General features: G+C 39.0%; 1 protein-coding gene across 8 annotated transcripts in view; it reads left to right on the forward strand.

The window, feature by feature from the left end:
• Positions 1 to 25,473, forward strand: part of SRPK2 (SRSF protein kinase 2) — a 239,373-nt gene that overhangs the window by 162,682 nt on the left and 51,218 nt on the right. The window lies entirely within an intron of this gene.

Raw genomic sequence — 25,473 nt, forward strand, 5'->3', positions numbered from 1 at the left:
GTAATTTCAAGATTTAAATCTGCTGACAGAATTAAAGATGGTATACAGCAGGATACTTAAATATAAAAACAAAATAAGCCATCTGAGAAGAACATAGAAAATAGGTTGAGAACTGAAGAACTGATGCTTTTGAATTGTGGTGCTGGAGAAGACTCTTGAGAGTGCTTTGGACAGCAAGGAGATCCAACCAGTCAATCCTAAAGGAAATCAACCCTGAATATTTACTGGAAGGACTGATGCTGAAGCTCCAATACTTTGGCCACCTGATGTGAAGAGCTGGCTCATTTGAAAAGACCCTAGTACTGGGAAAGATTGAGGGTAAAAGAAGGAAATGGCAGAGGATGAGATGGCTCGATAGCATCACCAACTCAATGGACATAAGTTTGCCAAACTCCGAGAGAGAGTGAAGGAAATGAGTGTGCTGCAGTCCATGGGATCACAGGGAGTCAGATCTGACTGAGTGACTGAACACCTACCACTACCAGACTCCTACTGGGGGAGCCAGTCTGTTGTTCATTACATTGGATATAAGTTTCCTGGCTGCCAAGACTATCAAGGAGCTCTTCCTTTCTCTGTATAGCATTGAGTTACATAGTATTTTGTCTGTGGAAAGAAAATCTGCCCATTTGTTTATGGAGACAGGGTTTTCCTGGCACTGTACTCAACAAAAAACCTATTTTGTGGGTTCTGCCATTGTGTGACATAGTAGATTATGTTTTCAGCTGTGATTTCACAGGATGCATAGAAATTATTCAGGTGAAGTGTTCTTGTATTTATGTTTTGTAAAGACCAAGAGCATACAGCTAAACTGCTAAAAGGCAAGCATATTGTATGATGAATATTGAAAATAATTTGATCCAGACCTCATACTCTGTGTAGACTGGATCCCAAGAATCTAGTAGAAAGGAAAGGCAGTCCATTTGTTACTTACCTTTCTCTCTTGGACTTTAATTCTCTGTAACAGACAATTATCACAGTTTGAATTCTTAGCTTCTGAACAGTTAACAAGACATTTATTTGCTACAAATTATGGGAAATGTTAATCAGATTTTATATCTTAATGATGCTGCTAAGTCGCTTCAGTCGTGTCCGACTCTGTGCGACCCCATAGATGGCTTAAGGATAGATGGCTGGAAATACACACTGTTTAGGCCATAAAGTGTTAATGCCTCTCTGTCTCTCTTGTATCTTAGTATCAATTTAGCTAGTGATTTCAGGTCATTTGTGTGTTGGTTGAAGAATAGTGTACTTTTTAATTACCAGGAAGCGAAAGTTATCATTCTGCTATGAAACTTCAAGAAGGAATCTTCCTGTCTAACGTGATTTCTTCAGCGTTTTCTTTAGAAAATGAAATATTTATCTGTAGCATTTATATAACTAGTGATTATGACCCCACAGGTAAAGGTCTGTGCCTTCTAATATGGAAAAAAAGATGTTTTCCTTCCTCTCTCTTGTAATCTGCATTTCTTGGTTTGAAAATGAAGTTATATGAAGAGGAGATGTGGACAGCTGTCTTTAGATTGTGCTTCTTAGGCCAAAGTATCAGGCTGGTGTGAAAGAACTGTTCTCTGCAGAACGTTAGGCTCCACCCTACTGGAATGAGATCTGTTTGCCTCACACCTGGATCTTTTATGGTATAGATCATAACATGTTGTTTAAGATAACTGATAAACACTTTCAAGGAGCTGATGGAGTTGATTGGCAATGTCTGGGAAAAGAACTGTGGCTCGCCCCGCCCCGCCCCATCCATTAGAATAGATAACTTTCTCCCTGGAGGTGGATGAGTTTCAGTTACCAACATGGTGCTTTATCACCCATGAGTACTTTAGTATATTTTGCTGGCAGTCAAGTACGTTCTCCTGTGTTAACCACTACACACCTGTCAAGAAGTTACTGTTGATATACTTCTACCGTTCAGTCCTCGGACCCCACTCAGGTTTTGCCAGTTGCCCAATAGTGTTGTTTATGTGAAACCAATCCATTGCAGAATCACATTATATTTATTTTGTTTTCTTCTTCCTTTGATCTGGAACAGTTCTTTAGTTTTTTTCTTGACTTTTATGACTTTGACATTTTTGAAGATGTGGGCCAATTATTTTGTATACTCTTTCTCAATTTGGAATAACAAAATAGTGTTGTTCTGTGAGAAGTGTTCTTCTCATTGCATCATATCAGATAGTACATGATTTTGATTTATACCAGTACTATTGATGTCAACCACTTGTTCAGGATGGTGTTTGCCAGATCGCTCTATTGTAAAATTGCTCTTTACCCCCTCATAGTTAATAAGCAGTCTGTTGAGAGTAACTTTGAAGCTGTGTAATATTCTTTTGTCAGAAAATTTATTTGCTTCTTCCTTTCCCTCTATCCTATCTCTCCTTCCCTCCCATCCATCCATCCATTTATCTGTCAGTTTGTGTATCTTAAATTTACTCACTCATGGGTTTTCTGTTTATTCAGTGGGTTATAGTCAGTTACTTTCCTTATTTGTCTTGATGCTTTGATTTTCTCAAATTGGCCATTAGAAGTCCCTTCAGGTTGATTATGTGTCCTTTTGAAAAGTACCTATCATTCTTTTTTTGTTCTGTACATTATTTTTTCACTCAGTATGTATTAGAAGTCACTCTATAAACTACCTATGAAGCTGTGTCATTTGTTTCATTTAATGTTTTTTAAGTTTCGTGTAAACCCTTTTAACTAAAAAATTTTATACAGTTTTAAAGGTTATACTTTATCTACAGTTATTTCAAAATTTTGGCTATATTCCTTGTGTTGTACAGTACATCCTTGAACCTGTCTTATATCCGGTAATTTGTACCTCCTAGTCCTACAGCTGTGTACCTTCCTCCACCCCAAGCCTGTAACCATTACTTTGTTCTCTGTATCTATGAGCCAGCTTCCTTTTGTTTTTTTAATTTGCTGGTTTATTTTTTAAGTTTCTCATGTAAGTGATATCATTACAGTATTTATCTTTCTCTCTCATTTCAGTTAGCATGATGCCCTCCATGTCTGTCCATGTTTCTACAAATGGCAAAATTCCATTCATTTTAGTGGTTGTATAGCATTCCATTGTGTGTGTATGTGTGTGTGTATATATATATAAGACGCCATGTGTTCTTTATCCTTCTCTTGATGGAAAAAGTCCCTTTCATTCTTAAATCCTTTCTTATTTTCAAATAAGATGTATTCATCTTGTAATTTTCCTACTCCAGGCCTGGAATCAGCTTTCTCCACAAGGCACCCTGGAGATAACAGTATTTAGAAAAGAAGATCTGAGCATTAGAATGAGACTATTACTTTTTGGGTGTCCCTGCTTCTCAGTCTCTTAGCACAGAGCTAAAGACACACACTTCCTTTAGATTTGTATTTCTGTTTTTATTTACAGATATATTAAAATCCATGAGTTTATTATATCTCATTTCCACTCTTAATACCAGAAGATTCAGCTCATTTTTCTCCTTAGCCTATCTGTAGTTTCTTTCTTTGGCAGTAAGAGATTTGGCTGTCATTATCCTCATTATATTTACTTATTCAACTTCCTTCTATGTAAGAGTCACCAGTCATTGTCACTGCCATTTTGGACATGTCTGCCCTTTCCTTATTACCTAGCTTGTTCTTAGACATCCTTTGTTGCTTGGCACTACCTAATGGCTGTGTACTGATGTGTTCAGGAAGATGGAAGGAGAGAGCTGCCCTTCACAGTCTAAGGGTATGTTTTGCTTAGTCTGTGTATGTGGCTTCTCTCTCCTCTGTTACTTCACATCTTCACTTGTTTCCTTCATCTTCATTCTTAGAGAATCTCTGCCCTGCCAGCCACTTCTTAATAGTCCTGAAGTAAAAGAAAACATCAACAGAAACAAAACACACCACACCTTTTATCTCTCTTTACAAAAGACGTTTTTGTTCATTATAGGAGTTATAAGTATTTTGGGGGTCATGGTGTGGAAAGTCACCTGGAATCCCACCACCCACCTTTTGCTGCAGTAAGCTTTTAAGTTCCTGCAATTCTGAATCATTTATGACCAACCAACTTGTATCTTAACTTTTTACCTTTTTTTAACCTCTTAAGGTAAAGATAAAGCTCTTTCCTTATTCAGAGCATGTGCAGTGTTCGTTGTTTTAACAAAAAAGCCACTGTTTAAAGGTCTGATGTCGCTAATGCATTATTCATTGCTCCCTTCTATTGTGCTTGGCAGTCTCTGTGGCCTGGGACTCTTTCCCTTTCTTCACAGCTAACATGTTCCTGCCCATGAGTCCCGGGGGAGTATGGACTTCAGCATCTGCAAAACTTGGGTCAAAACCTGGCCCTGTTGCTCTCCATTTCTGTATCCTTGGACAAATCCCTTTGTTCTAGGCTTGAGTGTCTTCATCTCTCCTATAATATCATCTGTCTGTATAATAAAATATGTAATGGTATCTATCACCTACGATTTTATGAGGAATAAAATGAGATAAATATGCTTCTGTGTATCAGGGCATGTTACCTGATACCTAGAGAGAGGATTGTTCTGAAGTACGAATTCTGTTTTTGCCAGTCCTTTTTTTGTTCAATCATCCTCTTCTTGTGTGTATTACCATCTGTACTTACATGCTGGCCCCTGAGTGGTCTTAACTGCCTTACTTGTGGTGGACTTGCAAAGACAGTGGTCAGCACTGCTTCTTTCTCCCCTTGTTTTTTATCGGTTACCTTTGGTCAGTTGTCTGGGGCAGTAACTGTAGCAGCAGGCTGTGTGGTTTATTCTGGATTTTACTTCCAAGTTCAGAGGATAACAGGGGTCAGGTATGGAGTCAGCTTATAAGTAAACAGTTCCAGGAGGCCCTTGTGTAATACTTGCTCACTTTGTTTATTTTTTTTTTTTAAACTTACAGCTTCCTTGTCAGTGCAAAACTTCCTCCTCTGGGGAGATTTTAGTCTAATGTGGGTTTTCAGAGCGTGACCTGTACCCCCTGCATCAGAACGTTCCTAGGCTGGACTCTGAATCTTGAGTTGGAATCCTTGGGAGTAGGACCTGGACTCTTAAGTATTTAACAAGTTCACTTAGTGATTTTTTCTGCACATTGAAGCTGAAGTTGGCTCACATGGGGCACATACCATTTGTCCAAAACTCCAAAGCTATAACTGCAAGAAGTGATCCTTCTCTTCACTTTACTCTGAATTACTGATTTACTGTGAAAGAGGAATTACTGCTTTGAACTACATTATCTTCTAAAATTTCCCCAGAACTCTGAGCACACATGTACTCCAAGGACTAGTAAATGGTGAAAGAAGGAACATTGCTTTGATATATCATGCTGCCTGCACCGACTGACTTCCTCAGAGATCCTGTTTTGTAGCTCTCCTAAATCATTTTTAGATTAAGTTGGCACATTCGTTATGCAGTTTGTCACTTAACATTATTTCTGGAGACATTGGTTTCAACATAGTTGTGGCCTGACTTGGTACTAAAACATGTCGTTTCCTTATTCCTTCTTCAAATCCCTGACACATCTTATTTAGGACCCTTGATCACCCATAGTAGTGCCCACGCCACCCCATCCCCCTTAGCACTCATGATGTGTGATTATACATTTATTTTTCTGTTTCTGATCTCCTTCTCCTCAATCTGAATGATTTCCTATAGTCAGGAGCAGTATGTTTTGTTAATCCCACTGCATTTGAACCATCTACTGTGCAGTAAGTGTTTTTGGTTGGGTGAAGAAATTGTCTCTGGTGTTAAGCTTCAACTAAGGGCAAGAGAGTACTGGTGTTACCTGTGTGTCTGAGAAGGCACGTCAGAGTGAGGAGGTTGACGTGCCATGGAGGACATACAAATCAGAGTATAGATCCTTCATTTCTGCTCTAAGTTGTCTTAAAATCATCCACGGTGCTTCAGAAAGCTTCAGTAGGGATTTGGGAATATCTTCTTCCAAACATAGGGTAAATAATATGAATAGTTGCCTGCTGAAAATGTGGACTGGCTTCCTTATATACAAACTCTCCTTACCATGTGTTTTTACTGTCCATTTGTGAACAGTTTAGGCTGGTTGAATGTTAGTAATTCTCAAAATTTAATGTTGGTTACAAGTTCATATTGGTCTTCTCTCCGCACAATCTGTGATTTATGACTATTTTATAGTTTTAAGGTTTGCTTGTTTTTTAAGGAAAAAAGGCAATATTCATTACACAAGTTGACTTAGAAATGGTGTCATTTAGCTGCAATATTTTATTGAAAGTGTAGTCTTTTTTTTTTCAGGCACAGCTTTATTGTTATTTTTTCTTTTGTTTTGAAATCAGTAAAGGAAACTGGGTTCTAGAAGCAGCAGTAATCTAATGCAGCAAGTTTGTGCATTTGTCTTTTTTGTTTATGTTTAAATACATCTAAATTATCACACTGTTGGCACACCTCATTTGTATGAAACTGCACCATACCTACTAATTGTAGTAAAGTTAGCCTCCCATGCCAGTTAAAAAACTACTCTGGAAGATAATTTTCACTGAAATCTAACCAACCTTGGTTAAGTGGACAGTGACAAGATTATAAATGATACAAAAAATAACATTTTAATATTTGGGCGTCAACTTAAAGAAATGGTTTGCCTATACAAATTTTTGTAATTTTTAATATGTTCTACCCTCGTATGGTCCTCAGAATTAAACCACAATGAGCAGAAGAGGAAAAAGAATGCCACTGAGTGCCAAGGCAGAACATCCTGACAGAAGTAATGAAGGTAGAGTCTATCCTAAATATCAAGTGCAGAATTTCATAGGGCCAACAGGTTAACAGTCTATATTTTTCACTTACACAGGTGAAGTGGATTTTGCAATTGTCACTTATGTTAAATGCACCAAATCTCCTAAAATTGATACTATAAGGCTCCACCTTAAGTTTTCCAGACGCAACTGTGCAGAAGTATAGTCTTTTTTATTTAATTTATTTTTTGCAGTAGGTCCTTGTTGATTGTCTGTTTTAAATATAGCAGTGTATACTTGTCAATCCCAAACTCCCAGTCTATCCCAACCCCTCACCCTTCTCCTCCATAACTATAAGTTCATTTTCTAAGTCTGTGAGTCCATTTCACAGATTTAATTAAACTTAATTAACTTAAGTTAATCTTTTTTAAGATTCCCTATATAAGTGACATCATAGGATATTTTTCTTTCTCTGTGTGATTTACTTCAGTTGGTAAGTCCAGGTCCATCCAAAAATGTAGTCTTTAGTTTCTGTTGTTTTTAAAAGTAAAAAATAAACTTTATTCATTCACAGTTCTTTTCCTTAAAACCACTAACGCTGCATACATACTGAATTCACCATGGTAGTCTGTGTTTTTAAAAACTACTTGGCTTAATTTGGCTTACTTGAAGCCTTGAGAAGAGATTCTGCGTATCTATATGAGGAAGGTAATATGCCTGTGAATTTTTTACATGAGGCTTCATTATATTCCTTTTGCGGAGACTGAGGTGATTCCAGCACTGTCAGGCCTGTTGCTGCTGTGAATCACTAATGATGTGGCTATTTATTGATCACTAAGCTTTAGTTGCATAACCAGGGAATTCTCTGAGGCTTTCCTATATGTATTGTATTTTACTACAGTGATTGGAAGGGTAAATGAGAAACAGCCTGTGTTTTCTAGGAGTTCAAGGCCTTATAGACTTCGCTAGTAGAATATAAGCTCCTTCACGGAAGAGTCTGTCTAGGTTCCCGTTCCATGAATAATACAGAGGGAAAACAATCTGTGGTCTGCTGAATATGGAGTGATTGAATGGACCAGACTAAGAAACTACTGAAGTGCCTTTCTTTGTATTTTTTTGTGTGGTTAATTATAAGAGGAGGAAAAAGGAAAATTTGTGAGGATTTTAAAGGAATGAGGTTGTATTTGATTAGAGGTAAAAGAAAAGACTTCATAGAAAATGAAAAGGGGGCCTTTCCAGTTAAGAATAATTGAACTTTGTTGTTGAGGGTGGGCATTTCTCTGGTGTTTTCAGTGCCGAGGGTGCAGGTTAATCCCTGGTCAGGAAATGAGATCCCACAAGCTGCTGGACCAAAAAAAAAGAACTCTTGTAGTGTGATCACCTCTCTTAAAAATGTGTTTAAGGATGAAATAGCTATACCAAAATGTCAGCAGTAGGTATGAGGTTAGTGTGGAGGCTTCTTTCTATACTTTTATGTCTAGTTGTTGTAGTACCGTCTGTTGAAAAAACACTTTTCTTTCTCCCTATGGAATTGCCTGGTGCCTTTGTAAATAAGTTTACCATATGTATTAGGGTCTATTTATGGACTCTTTTCTGTTCCATTCCACTTTTGGTCTGTTCATGCTCCTACTCTGTGCTGCCTTGATTTGTGTAGCTTTATATAGTAAGTCTTGAACTGGGTAGTGGATGCCCTCCAACTTTGTGCTTCTTTTCCAGAATAGGTTTTGACTTAACTAGTTCCTTTGCATTTATGTATAATTTCAGCCTCAGCTTATACAGTTAATTTAGATGTCTTTCTTTAATAGCATTGAATCTTCTTATCTATTGCAGAAGAGCATAACTTACCACCCCTAAAGTCTTTTTTGGCATGTGGTTTATTTTGAGCTGAAAAGGGCCAAAAGACTCAGGAAGACACTTTTGATCTTGTGTGGCCTGTGCCTGCAGTGGCTTGGGTTCCCAGTCAGAGACTGAGACTGGGTCGCAGTGTTGAACACATCAAATCCTAGACTGGATTAATGGTGAGTGACAAGGGCTCTGGCTTTTCAGCTTTACTTGGAAGAATTTCCACAAAGATGGAAAGTAGTGAGGCAAGTAAAGTATTTCTTAGGAGGAAAAGAGTACAGTATGTGTGAATAGACACACGGGCAGACTGAGAGGCAGAAAGTCCCTGAGTTGTGCCCTCTTGGCAGTTTAAATCACTTTTCTGGTTATCATGGCAGTCACCAACTGTCAAGGCCCCGAGGGTTGTGTTATTTAGCATGCTAATGTATTACAGTGAGTGTATAATGAGGCCTATGGTCTCCTGGAAGCCACACCTTCCATCCTCTTGAGGCTTGTTGGTTCTCACCAGTTCTTTTTTTTTTTTTTTTTTTCTTTCCTCTTTGCTGCTTCTCCCTGAAACTTAGATAAGAGTAATTGATTTCTAGAAAAATATTTTTAAAAAGGAAAAAAGAAGAGTAATTGGTTTCTATTTGGAGGAGGGACTGGGATATGATTCTGGGGCCATAGTCTTGGCAACATGTTTATTTATGTCTTTAATTTCAGCGATTTTTTTTTTTTTTCCCCCTAAGTTTTCAACGTGGAGGTCTTGTGCATATTTAATTTTGGGTTTTCTCTCTCTCTTTTTTTGAATGCTGTTGTTATTAGAAGTTGTTTTTTGATGGTGTGTAAAATGTAATTGAGTCATTGACCATGTGTCCTGTAACTGCTGAATTTGTTTGCTGATTCTATTGGTGTTCTATGTGCAGATTTTTTGTATTTTCTGCACAGTCATTTATCATTTCAACACAGATAGTTTTCTTTTCCTTAGCATTCATTATGTTTCTTTCTTTGCTTCATTGCTCCACACACAAAATTGAATAAAAGCGGTAGGACTGGACATCCTTATCTTGTTTCTGATCTTACAGTAAATGTGTCGACTTTAAAAAAATACATCTCTTTATTAGGTTATGATGAATCCCATGAATTTAAAAGTAAAATGAAAAGCATAAGGCTTACAAAGGAAAACAGTAGATGTCTTCACAACCTTGAAGTAGGGGGAGATTTTGTAGAGAGAATGCAGGAAGTGTTAAGGTTAAAACAATTAGAAATTGGATTTCATAAAAAATGAAACGACCAGCTTCGGATTAGGAGAAAATAATTGCAATGTATGTAGTTGACAAAGACCGTAAATTGGAGACTATATCAGAAAACTTTGTGAAATTTTAGAGAACTGTTCTTTGTATTAATTAGGGCATATACATTTGTCAAATATTAGGAAATTGTATATCTAGATTGTAGGATTTCTCTCTCTAGCTTCTTTGTCTTTTATTTGTTTTCTGCATTGAGCGTATATTTCTTTGTAGGTAGAAAAAAAAATGTTTGCAGAAAAAAAACTTAGCAGTGAGGAACCATTGCAGATTTTGACCAGGAAAGTGCTGTATATACTTAAGGATGATTAATTTAAAATCTTAAATTACTTGATTTGGAGAGAGAGAAAAGGTATATAAAATAGAAGATAAAAGCAGAGCATTACAGAGATAGCATCTTTATCATTGATAAACTATTGGACATAGAGGGCAGCAATGTCCAACAGTTTCCATAATGTCTGCATAGCAGATCCCTAATGAAAATTCCAGACCCTAAGACTTGGGTGACGTTCTCTGGTTGGCAATACTAGGTGTACATTGTCGTGTGTCATTAACACCGACACTGCGTATTGGGAGAGGACGCTTAGAAGCTCTGAATTTGAGACCCTCCTTGATTCTGCCCTCGGTGTCTCTTTCCTCGACTGACATTGATTTGTAACCCCTCTGCTGTAATAAATTGTAACCACAAGTATAACTGCCCTTAGTGTCTTTGGTGAGTTCTTGCCACATACTGCTAATTCCTGGAACTGAGCATGGTGTTGGGACCCTCCAAAGCTGCACCTGGTGCCAGTAGTGAGGGTGATTTTGGGGACCCCTCAACCCTGCACGTTCTGTCAGGCGTGAGGGTGCTCTTGTGAATGATTCTGAACCTTACACAAATATTATAGATTTCATAGGGAAACAAATGGTATAAGGAGTATTAAATGAATAAAAAAGATGTAGATAAGCTGTTCAGAGAGAAGCCTTTGAGAGATTCTGTGGGGCCAAGAGGAGAAAGAACAAGTGGGAGAACAGAGCAGTCAGGCAGGCAGGAGAGCAACTAAAGGGTTCTGTTCCCCTTGACGTGGGGCGGACTGGGGAGCTCTGAAGGTACAGCTGTTAATCTCAATGAAAATTTCATTCTTGGATATAGATGAGGGCTCGCTTGCATTTTGTACATGTCAGTGGCCCTTGTTCCCATGCGTCGGCCCACTGCATGGTCTGCCCCTCTGGATCCATTTGTCCCAGAAGAGGAGTTAGCACGTGGTTTGTTGCAATATTTGCCACTCCTGGTTCCTGTGGTGCTGCCAGCACCCTCTGTGAGGTGCTATGGTCTGTGTACTCAGTACCAGAACAGGACTGTGTGGGTCAGGCAGTGAGAGTGCCCAGCCTGGATGCCCGCATGCCTGTGCCCCTGCACCTGCCCTTTGTGGGTCCTGCAGCTATCCCGCAGCTCAGCCGTCCCACAGCCCAGCTCTCCAGCAGCCTGCAGGCTGGTTCAGAAAGGGCCCATAGTCCATGAGATGGCTTCACTTCTACTCCTTCTGTGTCCCGTCCTCTCCCACCCCTTTATGGGCTCACTGGAGCACAAAATCCCTTCCTTTGTGCAGCTTCAAACTGAAGCATTCTTACCAATCATTTCTCCTAGTTTGACTCTTTAGGAGCTGTTCAATGATTTCCTAGGTGGACCCACATGTTTGATTCTTATGTGGTATCTAAGGTATAATTCTAAATATGTTTACAAACAGAACCTGGTAAGGGGGCAAGTTTTTCTCTTTCTTAAAATTTATTTTTACTGAGATATAATTGATATGTTGTGTAAGTTTTAAGGTGTACATTGTGTAGGATAAGGTGTTTATTTGATAGGTTTACATATTGCAAAATGATTACTACTATTCCTCTGTCATGAACTTCCCTGGTGGCTCAGATGGTAAAGAATTTGGCTGCAACGTGGGAGATCCAGGTTCGATCCCTGGGTTGGGAAGATCCCCTGGAGAAGGGAATGGCAACCCACTCCAGTATTCTTGGCTGGGAAAGTCCACGGACAGAAGAGCCTGGAGGGCTACAGTCTATGGCGTTGCAAAGAGACATGACTGAGCGACTAACACCTCTGTCATATCACATAATTATCATTTTACTTCTTTTTGTGATAGGAACGGTTAAGATCTTGTCTCTTAGCAGTACTGAAGTTTATAATACGTCATTGTTGTCTATATTTTCTCTTTTGTTTTCCATCTGAAACTAGGATAAAAAGGGACTGTGTTTCTGTTGTTGTTATTTAGTTGCTAAGTCATGTCCAACTCTTTGCGACCCCATGGGCTGCAGCACACCAGGCTTCCCTGTCCTTCACTCTCTCTCAGAGTTTGCTGAACCTCGGGTCCATTGATGGTGATAGTATCCAGCCATCTAAAACTCTGTCACCCACTTCTCCTCCTGCCCTCAGTCTTTCCCAACATCAAGGTCTTTTCCAATGAGCCATCTCTTCACATCAGGTGGCCAAAGTATTGAAACTTCATTATGAGTACTTCCAGCGAATATTCAGGGTTGATTTCTTTTAGGATTGACTGGTTCGATTTCCTTGCAGTCCAAGGGACTCTCAAGAGTCTTCTCCAGCACCACAATTCAAAAGCATCAATTCTTGGTGCTCAGCCTTCTTTATAGTCCAACCCTCACATCCATACATGACTACTGGAAAAACCATAGCTTTGACTAGATGGACCTTTGTTGGCAATGTGATGTCTCTGATTTTTAATATGCTGTCTAGGTTTGGCATAGCTTTCCTTCTGAGGACCAAGTGTCTTTTAATTTCATGGCTGCAGTCACTGTCTGCAGTGATCTTGGAGCCCCAGAAAAGAAAATCTGTCACTGTTTCCACTATCTCCCCATGGAGGGACTGGATGCTATGATCTTTTTTGAATGTTAAGTTTTAAGCCAGCTTTTTCACTATCTTTCACCTTTATCTAGAGGCTCCTTAGTTCCTCTTTGCTTTCTGCCATTAGAATGGTATCTTCTGCATATCTTAGGCGGTTGATAATTCTCCCAGCAGTTTTGATTCCAGCTTGTGATTCATCCAGTCTGACATTTCACAGGATGTATTCTGATGGAGAAGCTCTATACAGTCAACAAAAACAAGACCAGGAGCTGACTGTGGCTCAGATCATGAACTCCTTCTTGCCAAATTCAGACTTAAATTGAAGAAAGTAGGGAAAACCACTAGACCATTCAGGTATGACCTAAATCAAATCCCTTAAGATTATACAGTGGAAGTCAGAAATAGATTTAAGGGACTAGATCTGATAGATAGAGTGCCTGATGAACTATGGATGGAGGTTCCTAACATTGTACAGGAGACAGGGATCAAGACCATTCCCATGGAAAAGAAATGCAAAAAAGCAAAATGGCTGTCTGAGGAGACTTTACAAACAGCTGTGAAAAGAAGAGAAGCGAAAAGCAAAGGAGAAAAGGAAAGATATAAGCACCTGAATGCAGAGTTCCAAAGAATAACAAGAAGAGATAAGAAAGCCTTCCTCAGCAATCAATGCAAAGAAATAGAGGAAAACAACAGAATGGGAAAGACTAGGGATCTCTTCAAGAAAATTAGAGATACCAAGGGAACATTTCATGCAAAGATGGGCTCGATAAAGGACAGAAATGGTATGGACCTAACAGAAGCAGAAGATATTAAGAAGAGGTGGCAAGAATACACAGAAGAACTAGTCAAAAAAGATGTTCATGACCCAGATAATCACGATAGTGTGATCACTGACCTAGAGCCAGACATCCTGGAATGTGAAGTCAAGTGGGCCTTAGAAGGCATCACTACAAACAAAGCTAGTGGAGGTGATGGCATTCCAGTTGAGCTATTTCAAATACTGGAAGATGATGCTGTGAAAGTGCTGCACTCACTATGCCAGCAAATTTGGAAAACTCAGCAGTGGCCACAGGACTGGAAAAGGTCTGTTTTCATTCCAATCCCAAAGAAAGGGAATGCCAAAGAATGCTCAAACTACTGCACAATTGCACTCATCTCACACGCTAGTAAACTAATGTTCAAAATTCTGCAAGCCAGGCTTCAGCAGTACATGAACTGTGAACTTTCAGATGTTCAAGCTGGTTTTAGAAAAGGCAGAGGAACCAGAGATCAAATTGCCAACATCTGCTGGATCATGGAAAAAGCAAGAGAGTTCCAGAAAAACATCTATTTCTGCTTTATTGACTATGCCAAAGCCTTTGACTGTGTGGATCACAATAAACTGTGGAAATTCTGAAAGAGATGGGAATACCAGACCACCTGATCTGCCTCTTGAGAAACCTATATGCAGGTCAGGAAGCAACAGTTAGAACTGGACATGGAACCACAGACTGGTTCCAAATAGGAAAAGGAGTACGTCAAGGCTGTATATTGTCACCTTGCTTATTTAACTTCTATGCAGAGTACATCATGAGAAATGCTGGGTTGGAAGAAGCACAAGCTGGAATCAAGATTGCTGGGAGAAATATCAATAACCTCAGATATGCAGATGACACCACCCTTATATAGCAGAAAGTGAAGAGGAACTAAAAAGCCTCTTGATGGAAGTGAAGAGGAGTGGAAAGTTGGCTTAAATGTTGAACTTTCAACATTCAGAAAACGAAGATTATGGCATCTGGTCCCATCACTTCATGGGAAATAGATGTGGAAACAATGTCAGACTTTATTTTTTGGGGCTCCAAAATCACTGCAGATGGTGACTGCAGCCATGAAATTAAAAGACGCTTACTCCTTGGAAGGAAAGTTATGACCAACCTAGATAGCATATTGAAAAGCAGAGACATTACTTTGCCAACAAAGGTCCATCTAGTCAAGGCTATGGTTTTTCCAGTGGTCATGTATGGATGTGAGAGTTGGACTGTAAAGAAGGCTGAGCGCCGAAGAATTGATGCTTTTGAACTGTGGTGTTGGAGAAGACTCTTGAGAGTCCCTTGGACTGCAAGGAGATCCAACCAGTCCATTCTGAAGGAGATCAGCCCTGGGATTTCTTTGGAAGGAATGATGCTAAAGCTGAAACTCTAGTACTTTGGCCACCTCATGCGAAGAGTTGACTCATGCTGGGAGGGATTAGGGGCAGGAGGGGAAGGGGACGACAGAGGATGAGATGGCTGGATGGCATCACTGGATGGACGTGAGTCTGAGTGAACTCTGGGAGTTGGTGATGGACAGGGAGGCCTGGCATGCTGTGATTCATGGGGTCTCAAAGAGTTGGATGCGACTGAACTGAACCAGATGTACATCAGTGTGCCTCCACTTAGCACTATTGTCTTTAAATGATATCTCCAGTAATCTCTTTGTTTTTATTTTACTCATTTGATTATTCATAAGACAGTCCATTTGTATTTATTATTTTTAAAATATTGTGTCCTTCATATTATTTTTGACCATTGAACTTCTAAAAACTTGCTTTTCTTCTTTTTGTGTTATGTGACCTTGTATTTGGTTTTTTTTAAAGAAGTTTTAGTTCTTTGATTATAATTTCTTAGCATCTTGACTATACTCTTTTTTGTCCTATTATGCTAAGTAAAATATTTCACCTATTTTCCTTGTGTTGATCCTGTCAGCAGCCTACTTAGCTCTGTTTACTATACCATCCATATTCACTGTGACCTATCTCATCAGGCTACCAAAATTCTTCCCTAGGGAAATAGTAATTTTTCCTGTATTGCCAGCACACTAAGATGGTGGTGTTCTTTCCAATACTGAGGCATAAAAGAGTATTTTCAAGAAGGAAGGATTTAATAATAGCAGTATTCAGTTAAGCCACAGTTTCAGGAAGATGAAGGCTAAGAGTCAATGAATTACTTGGGCTGGGGTCCATAGGGAACCATTAGTTGGGCCCAATGATAGGTCAAGGTAAGGACGCACTAGAGCGAGCATAACAGATTCTTTGGTGAAATTTAGCAGTGAAATTGAGAGAGAGGACTGTTGCTTGTAGGGGTTGAGGTCAGATATGGGCAGGAGAAAGTATACCTCAGAAAGGGTACCTGAGCAAGTTTCTAGGCAGAAGAGAAGATATTTGAGGAAATAAAAAGATATTTGAGATTCTTGAAGAGCCGAGAAGCACAGAATGAAATGAGTGATTTTTGGATGTGGTGGGTTAATCTTGGAAAGATTGAAGGCACATCTTTCTTGCTGAACAGTGGAGGAGGTTTCATATGGCTTTTGGGTTTAGGAGAGTAAGGACAGCATAACGTGTTGTGTAATGCATTGCTCCAAAACTTGGCACACTGGGCCAGCTTTTAATTTTACTTATAAGTTTATGGATCAGGAATTTAGAAAGGGCAAAGCTGAAAGAGGTTTGTCTCTGCTTCATGAAATATGGGGCCTCAATTGACACATTCTCAAGGCTGGAGACTAGAATCATCTGAAAACCCATTATTTGCAAGTATTGCAAGACCAAGACTGCTGATGGGTGTGCCTCTCTGCATTTTTTCCACGTGGCTTGGCTTCCTTATAGCATGGCAGCTTTGGGGTGGTCTGTCATCTTATCTGGTATCTCAGTTTCAAAAGGAAATGTCTCCTTTTCAGAATGGAAGGTGTAAGTTGCTTTATGACTTAGCCTCAAAAATTGCACGTCCATTTCCATTATATTCTATTGGTTAAAAGCACATTAAAAGCCCATCCAGATCTACAAGGAGAATTAGAGTCTATTTCTTGTAGTAGAACTTCAAGGTTCCATAAGAGCCAGTGGTTTGAGAGATGCTGTTGTGACCTTCTTCGGAGAGTACAGTCTGCCAGAAGAATGCCATACGAAATTAGTAAAAGGATGTTGTGCACTTTACATTATGTACAGCTATATTTTGATATAATTACTTAACCATTTTTCCTAAGACATAAATTCATCTAATAGGCTTTTTGTCTGGTGCAGATTATAAGATCTAAAGCCCACTGACTGTATCTAACTTGCTATGTTGGGTACTTACCGTAGGAATACGCACAAGCTGGTACATGAGTTAGGTTTTCTGATGATGATTAAACTGGAAAATGATAATTACTCTTGAATTGTAAAACTAGGTGGGGCTTTAGAATGAGGCTTGGAAAGCAGTTCTGTTTTTCATTTATATGTCAAAGCACTTTTACTTACTGCATTTGTAGTCACTCATCTATAAGACCCATGTTCTTTTCCTGTTTTTTAAATTCCTTTAGAAATAATAAGAATTTGGATAATTCACAATGAATTATTCTTCATTGTTTACAAGAGGTATGACGTACACCTGGGAACATGCCTGTAGTTGTGTGGATGAGTTAGATGTTGCTGTGTGCTGTGATTAAACCTGCTCATTCATGAACGGTAGAAGTATGAAATAACAATAGGTCTTAACTTATTGAAGGAACTTAGTCTTTCAGCTGTATTTTGATGTCTGAGTGTATAATTATGTCCTTTGCTTTTATATGGACAGGTAAGTGTTGTCAGTTCTTTTATTTTAAAAATATTTTTGTTCCTAAAAGAATGTTTTATTTTGTTTTTAGTTGTGAAAGAAATCTCAATATTTCTCAGGTATCTTCTGATTTCTAAACTCTACTTTTATCCAGTTCTCATTGCAAGATCCTTTGTCTCCCCAGTTCATAATTCAATATATTTTATTTTTGCTTATCCAGAACATAATTAAGAACTGAGAAATGAGCCCCAAGTCTTTGAGTTCACATGAAGTGTCCAAGTTCATGTACTAAGGCTCATGTTTACTGTGGAGGAAACCCCCTGTTAAGATCTCAAATAATGTCTGTTTACTCTTCCTCTGCCTACCAAGCAAGTAAAGATAAGGCTAAGAATAAGAAGGAAGACATTAAAGCTATGAAAATCATTGTAAAACCCGGTGAACATTGCAGCCTTAGCTTGTTTGATGTAGTGATAAATTTTTTTAGGCAGGTAGACTCATCAGGGGTTAAAAGTCAGATTATTATCAAGCTTTTGTACAGCAACATTTGGGCAAGAGGTCAGTGCAAGTAAATTTTATAATACCTTTATTGGAGCAATGGTTGATTCCTCTGTCAAAGATACATTGATAAGACAAATGGCTGTGACTGGCACTGTGTACTTAAACAATAGAAAATATTGGCAATGGATACGAAGTGTGTCCATTAACTATCTTTAATTGTAAATTCTAAGATTTGTAGAGTATTTATATACTCAGAATACCTTCAGTGAAATTGAACACTTAGTTGTATGTGTATGTTTGAGAAAAAAAGTCCGTAACTCAAATTAGAGAGTCAAGTAAATCTGTAGACTGGACCACTTGAAAACGGCCACTAGCAATCTGATCTGATGGTAACTCCTGTGCATTTTAAGAACTCCTGCCAATAACCCACCCACCCCACCTGCCCACCAGGGTATATTTAAAATGCTTTTCTCTAAAGCCTTTTTCACTGGATTTAGAAATGATTCAGGACTGCTCTAGACTATAGAATGTAGAGATTGGGCTTTGAGATTCTGGCCTGACCCCCACGATGTGAATTGCATTTCCACTGTGAGCTCTGTTTTCTTTGAAGCTCTTTTCTGTCAATTTTCGGTGTATTTTTTTAAACATTTACTTATTGCTCTAAAGTTACAGTACTAAAAGGAGAAGAAATCTAGATTATTGATCATAAAAGCAGAAGGAATCCTTATTTTTATTTTATGCTGTTTAGAAGCAGATTCTAATTTTGCAAACATATGGAGCTGTTAGTGCACTTCTGCCCCTGAAATGTTTGTAGATCCCCTGATCGTTATGTTCAGCATCTTATGGACATTTTCATAGCTCAATATCTTTCTTACTAGTTCGTAAGAAAGATTTACTTACTTACTTACTTATTTACTTACTTACTACTACACATTTTGATTTTGCAGTGTGACAAATATAATTTTTCATATATGCCATTCTCTTGGTAGTGTTTTTATATGATACAATTTTACATTTAGATTATTAGTTCATTTTTCTCCCATCTAGTCTAAGAGAAAATTATATCTTTAAGGATATCCTGTCTTGTTAAATTGCTTTTCACAAATAATAAAAGTCTGGAATTGTACAACTGCTCTCATGGCTCTTCACAAAGACCATCAGTGTGTCTCTTCAAAAAATATGCCAAAATTTTGTTGATGTGGATCTGGTTCTCTCATGACGTTGCAGTCAAATCATGAGCTGGGGCTACTGTCAGCTGAAAGTTTGACAGTCCCAAAGGATCTGCTTCGTTTCCCTGCTCTTGCCTGCTCAGGTGGTTGTTGGGAGGCCTCACAGGGCTGGTCGCAGCAAAGTAGCCAGTTTGGCGGGGGTGGGGAGGGCACCCAGGGTGCCTAGCAGAGAAGCCACAGCCTTATCTCTTGGGAGGTGACATTAAACTTGACTGCTGAATGTCTTGATTCTCTTATAAGAATATTTCAACCTTTGGATAAGTCATTAATAAAAAGGTGAGTTAACTGTCATGTGGCCATTTTGTTTTATGTAGAAATATCAAATCATTGTGTTCTGTGCCTTGAACTAACATAATGTTGTAGATCAGTTATACTTCAATAAAAAGAGAAAAGATGAGTTAGTTTCTTTTCCTTCCTTTTTCACTTTGGGTCAGTTAGTTGTACCATCTTAAGTGCTATAGACAGTACTCTTAACGCTGGCCTCAGTTCAGTTCAGTCGTGTGTGACTCTTTGCAGCCCCATGGACTTCAGCACGCCAGGCTTCCCTGTCCATCACCAACTCCCAGAACTTGCTCAGATTCATATCCATCGTATCAGTGATGCCATCCAACCATTCCATCCTTTGTCATCCCCTTCTCCTCCTGCCCTCAGTCTTTACCAGCATCAGGGTCTTTTCCAATGAGTCAGCTCTTCGCATCAGATGGCCAAAGTATTGGAGCTTCAGCTTCATCATCTGTCCTTCCAATGAATATTCAGGATTGATTTCCTTTAGGATTGACTGCTTTGATCTCCTTGCAATCCAAGGGACTCTAAAGAGTCTTCTACAACACACTTTCAAGAGTCTTCTTAGATTCAAGGGATTAGATCTCATAGACAGAGCGTGGCCTCTGACTCACAATCTGTGTCATTAGTCACAGTGGGTTTGGGTAGTGGTGAAACAGTAGTCAACACTTATGGAGCACGTAATATGTGCCCAGATATGGTTTTGAGAAAGTGAGGTGTAGGGGCAAATACCCAGAGAGATAATTTACTCAGTGTCACTTAATGAGTAAATGCTACTGCTGTGGTTCCAAGTCAGCATCCCTGAATTTAGGCACAAGTCTGTACAAGTAATTGATAAGGAGGCAAAGGCCTGAAATTATTTGTTGGCCTTTGTATTAACATTTCAAATGTTCAAGATCTCTTATTCTGTTTACTGCAATCACCGTAGCTCAACTGCAAAAATTGTTTCTCCATCTGTCATATTTATCTTTTTAAGGTCATAGATAAATAAGGATCCTTTGTCTCTGGAACATTTGTCTCTGCTCTTGTTTTCCCTCTACAGCCCTCTCCCATTTATTAGTGTTACAGGAAATAGTTGATGTAATAACAGATTAATCTACATTCAAGAGTATTTAAATAAGTTTTCCCTATTGAATCTCCCCCAGTCAGAAGGGAGTTTAGCAGTTGTGTCATAGGCTTCATAATTGCTTATTTAGGGATAGATTTCTTGGGCTATTTTTTATACATTTACACATCCTGCTTTGTGTGTGTGTGTGTGTGTGTGTGTCCATGCCACTTTGTGGCATGAGGAGCCACGGGGTCTTATTCCCAGACAAGGGATAAGACACTGTGCCCCCTCGGTGGAAGCACAGTCTTAACCATTGAACTGCCAGGGAGTCCCTGCCTTTTTATATTCAGCATTATTATTAGTGTTTCTACTGAGGTTCATATAATCTCAACTTTACTTTAAATTACTAAGGAAAATAGTGTTTCCTAATTTCAACAAATTTTTAGTTGATATACCCTACAAACATATTTCTTAGAACTGTTATGTATGATATGACTGTCAAACATTAAGAAGTTTGTGTATGATATGATTTTAAAGCAGTAATCTATTTTCTTATTTGTTTTATAACCTGAAAATCATGGTTACTAAAGAATGGTTCAAAAATTTTGTTTATTAAGGTCAATTACAATAGATACTTATGTAACATTGATGAACCATTTACAACTTCTTGTATTGAGAAAATCCATTCTGCTTAAAATGCCAGTTTCTATTTTATATAAGAGTTTTTCTGTATTCATTCACAATTCCATACAGTTAATTCATACTTAAATCATCATAAGGAAAAGGGGTACATATTTTAGCTATGCAGGTCAAGAAGTGACAGTTAGAACTGGACATGGAACAATAGACTGGTTCCAAGTCAAGAAAGGAATACGTCAAGGCTGTATATTGTCACCCTGCTTATTTAACTTACATGCAGAGTACATCATGTGAAATGCTGGGCTGGATGAAGCACAAGCTGGAATCAAGATTGCTGGGAGAAATATCAATAACCTCAGATATACAGATGACACCACCTTTATGGCAGAAAGGAAGAAGAACTTAAGAGTCTGTTGATGAAAGTGAAAAAGGAGAGTGAAAATGTTGGCTTAAAACTCAACATTCAGAAAACTAAAATCATGATATCCAGTCCCATCACTTCATGGCAAATTGATGGGTAAACAATGGAAACAGTGACAGACTTAATTTTGGGGGGCTCCAAAATCACTGCAGATGGTGTCTGCAGCCATGAAATTAAAAGACGCTTACTCCTTGGAAGAAAAGCTATGACCAACCTAGACAGCATATTAACAAGGCAGAGACATTACTTTACCAACAAAGTCCATCTAGTCAAAGCTATGGTTTTTCCAGTAGTCATGTATGGATGTGAGAGTTGGACCGTAAAGAAAGCTGAGCACCAAAGAATTGATGCTTTTGAACTGTGGTGTTGGAGAAGACTCTTGAGAGTCCCTTGGACTGCAAGGAGATCCAACCAGTCCATTCTAAAGGAAATCAGTCCTGAATATTCATTGGAAGGACTGATGTTGAAGCTGAAACTCCAATACTTTGGTCACCTGATGTAAAGAACTGACTCAATGGAAAAGACCCTGATGCTGGGAAAGATTGAAGGCAGGAGGAGACGGGGACGACAGAGGATGAGATGGTTGGATGGCATCACCAACATGATGGACGTGAGTTTGAGCAAGCTCTGGGAGTTGGTGATGGACAGGGAAGCCTGGCGTGCTGAAGTCCATGGGTCACAAAGTGTTGGACACAACTGAGTGAACTGACTATTTTAGCTGACGGGTGACTACTTTATCATAATAGAAAGAGCACAGTGTTTGGAATCTGGCAGAGCTTGATTCTAATCCTGACTAATGCTTCCATCCTGGGTGATTGTGGACTAGTGTGTGTAACAACCCCCCCACCCCCCACCACTACCAACACACATACACGTTCAGTAGAAATGGTGATAGAGCATCCCAGTGTTGTTTGCCTTAGATGGTATCATAAACAAGAGTCTAGAGTGGGCCCTGAGCAGGTTTTTCATTTATTTTCCCCTTTAACCTGCTTTTTAGAGTTTGTTTCTGAGCATCTGGGGTCCCACCCATTATCCAGGCCTGCGACAGAGCCTGTCTCCCCTGCCCCAGTGGCTGGAGCCTGTCTCCACCTGCTCTGGGATTGCCTGGTCATCCAGACAGCTCCTCACACCACCACACATTTGGAATGAGCAAGAGTCAGGTTGAAAAATGGCATTCTTTTTTATTATGGAAATTCTCAAACATAAAGTAATTTTAAAGAATAATTTGGGGAATCCCTGCATTTCATCTATTTAATTGTCTTAAGAAATGACTTTGTTTATGCTTTTTTCCTTTTTAAATTTAAGGCAATTAGCATTTGCTATTACATTGGTTATTATGCTGCTTTAATCCTTTTCTTATTTTTTAAAATTTTTATTGTTTGGGCCACACCGTGTGGCTTATAGGATCTTAGTTCTCTGACTAGGGATTGCAACTGGGCCACAGACGTGAAAACACTGAGTCCTAGCCACTGGATCACCAGGGGAGATCCCTTTCCCATCTTTGGTTAGATTTATTCCTCAGTATTTATCTATCTATCTATATATATATATTAGGATTATGTCTTTGTGATTTATCTTTTTTAAAAATTTATTTAGTTTTTGGTTGCTCTGGGTTTTCGTTCATTCACACAGCTTTCTCTAGTTGCGCCAAGTGGAGCCTTCTCGTTGTGGTAGCTTCTCTTATTGCGGAACTAGGGCTCTAGGTGCATGGGCTTAGTTACTTCGTGGTATGTGGGGTCTTCTCAGACCAGGGATTGAACACATATCTCCTGTATTGGCAGGTGGATTCTTATCCACCGAGCCACCAGGGTAGTCCAAAGTATCATTATATTTTTAACATTTCAGTTTCTCATTGTTTATTGCTGATATCTAGAAATACAGTTGTTACATCTTGAGCTTCTATCCTCCTATTCTCTTACTCAGTAGTTTTAGTAACCTTTTTGTAGATTCCTTCACCTTTTCCTATTGCCATTCAAGTTGTCTATGAATAGAGATATGTTACTGAACACAAGCAAGTTCATGTGTTCCACACAACAGTGAGACCAAACAGACTGAAACAGAGTTTCAAGTAGAGAAAGGTTTATTGCAGGGCTGAGCAGGGAGACTTCAGGTCCTTGTGCTTCAGAAAACTCTGAATTCCCTGAGGGATTTCAGCAAAGCATATATTTAAAGGCAGGGCAAGGCCAGGCTGTCCCAGGGTGTGTGATCTCCTCACGCACAGTTCTGTGGTTGGTTGATGGTGACCACGCCTTAGGCACCAATGAGTCTGGGGGCTACCTGCTCTTGATCATCAAGTAGTTAATTTCTGACATTTGGTGGTGGTTTTAGCATCTGAAAATCTTAGGTATATGCTTGAGGTACTATTATCTGGGTACTTCAGAGAAGAGTTGTGGCACAGGATATAGGCGAGGGGTCTGTCCCAGGAAGGCCCCATAAGGGCCTCTTAGGTTACAGATAGTTTTACATCTCCCTTTCCGTTTATTTTGCCCAGGTGTGCTGACCAGAGCTTCCAGGCCAGTGTAGAATAAAAGTAGGGAGAGTAGTCTCACTCACCTTGTTCCTGATTTTAACAGTTAAAGCATTCATTCTTTCACAGTTAGGACTGATGTTATCTGTAGATTTTTCATAGATGTTCTTTTTGTCCTGCTTTGTTGAGAATTTTCATCAGGAATGCATGTTGAATATCGTGAAGTATTTTTTGTGTGCTTGTTGATCTGATATATAGTTTTTGCTCTTTTGGTGTGTTATTTGTGGTGAATTACATCTATTGATTTTTTAATATTAAACAACTTTTAATTCCTGGAATACTCCCTACTTGAACATGATGTATTATCCTTTTAATATGTTGTTTAATTTGTTACATCACCATCAGAGGGCTAAGAAACTAGGGTCAGTGAAAAAAATGATACTTAATATTTTTTGCTAGAAAATAGTTTGCTGAAAATTCTTCCAGGCTTTTGTCTATGAGAGAGTTCTGAACTTTTGATTCACTGTTCAAATTGAACCTGTCTTGTGCTCAGCAAGGAAAAGGGAGTCATCTTTATCCTGGCCAACAGTTCGCCCCAGATAGCTGAGAAGGATAGTTTCAGAATTGTTTCTTTTGAAGCTTTCCTAATAAATGGTGCAGGTAGAGCTTTAGTTATAGTTTTTTGGGTGTGCTTGGGAGATAGGAATCGGAGTGGACTTAAAAATTGCTTAACAATCCATTCTTGCTCGCTTGTATTTGTAATCCAATCTAATATATATTTTTAAAGACTAAAAGGAAAACTTTGGGAAATTCCCTGGAGGTCCTGTGGTTAAGACTACTGCCGAGGGTGTGGGTTCAGTCCTTGTTCAGGGAATTTAAGATCCTCCAAGATGGGTGACATGGCCAAGTTTGTTTTTTTTTTTTTTAATGAAGAATAAAAGGAAAACTTTTAAGTGATGAATGCATGATTTATAATAAATAGTGTAAGTCATGAAGTACAGTTGTATCAGCCAAACCCCTAAGTCAAGGGAGTCATCCATTGCTGGACCCTTTCTGGTTCTCTACCTGATGCCGTCAGCAGGGTCCTTGTGTGGCACTGCTGTTACCCTGTGCTCCTGTACTGAATGCTGGTGAAGAAGCAGAAGGAGGGGGCCTTGTCTAGCCTTTGACTGTTCTCAGGATTCCTTTTGTGTGGACAGTGTTGTGTAGGACACAGGGTTTCCTCTGCTAGTAGCCATCATGGTATGTATTGTTTGCTCATTGCAGGGAAGTGGAGAAGAGAACTCATTTTCTCTTAATTCCCTGGATGCTGAGGCAGTTGGTGAGGTCTGCTGTGCGAAGATGTGCTCCACCCTCTTGGCAGACTGAGAGTTACCATTCTGTGAGAGGAGACTGAAAAATGTTTGGAAAGACTGTTGCTTCCTGTAGAAATCAGGAAATTAGGATTTGAGAATGCATGGACTCAGATTTGAAATTGTGTACATCAATTTTCAAAATAAAAATTAGGATCAGAGCTAAGATTTTGTATGCTGCGTGGCAAGGCCAAAAAGAAAAAAGTTAGGATATGTTTGATACTTTCAGTTGTTTTTATATTTTTGTTTTAAGATTTACTTTTATGCCCCTCTTGTTTAGTTGGCCTTTTTTTTTGCATAGTATTCTTAGTGTAAGGGCTCCTGAGATAATGGGACCATGCTAGTAA

Source organism: Bos mutus, chromosome 4 (genome assembly GCF_027580195.1).
Source record: "Bos mutus isolate GX-2022 chromosome 4, NWIPB_WYAK_1.1, whole genome shotgun sequence".
Classification (NCBI taxonomy): domain Eukaryota; kingdom Metazoa; phylum Chordata; class Mammalia; order Artiodactyla; family Bovidae; genus Bos; species Bos mutus.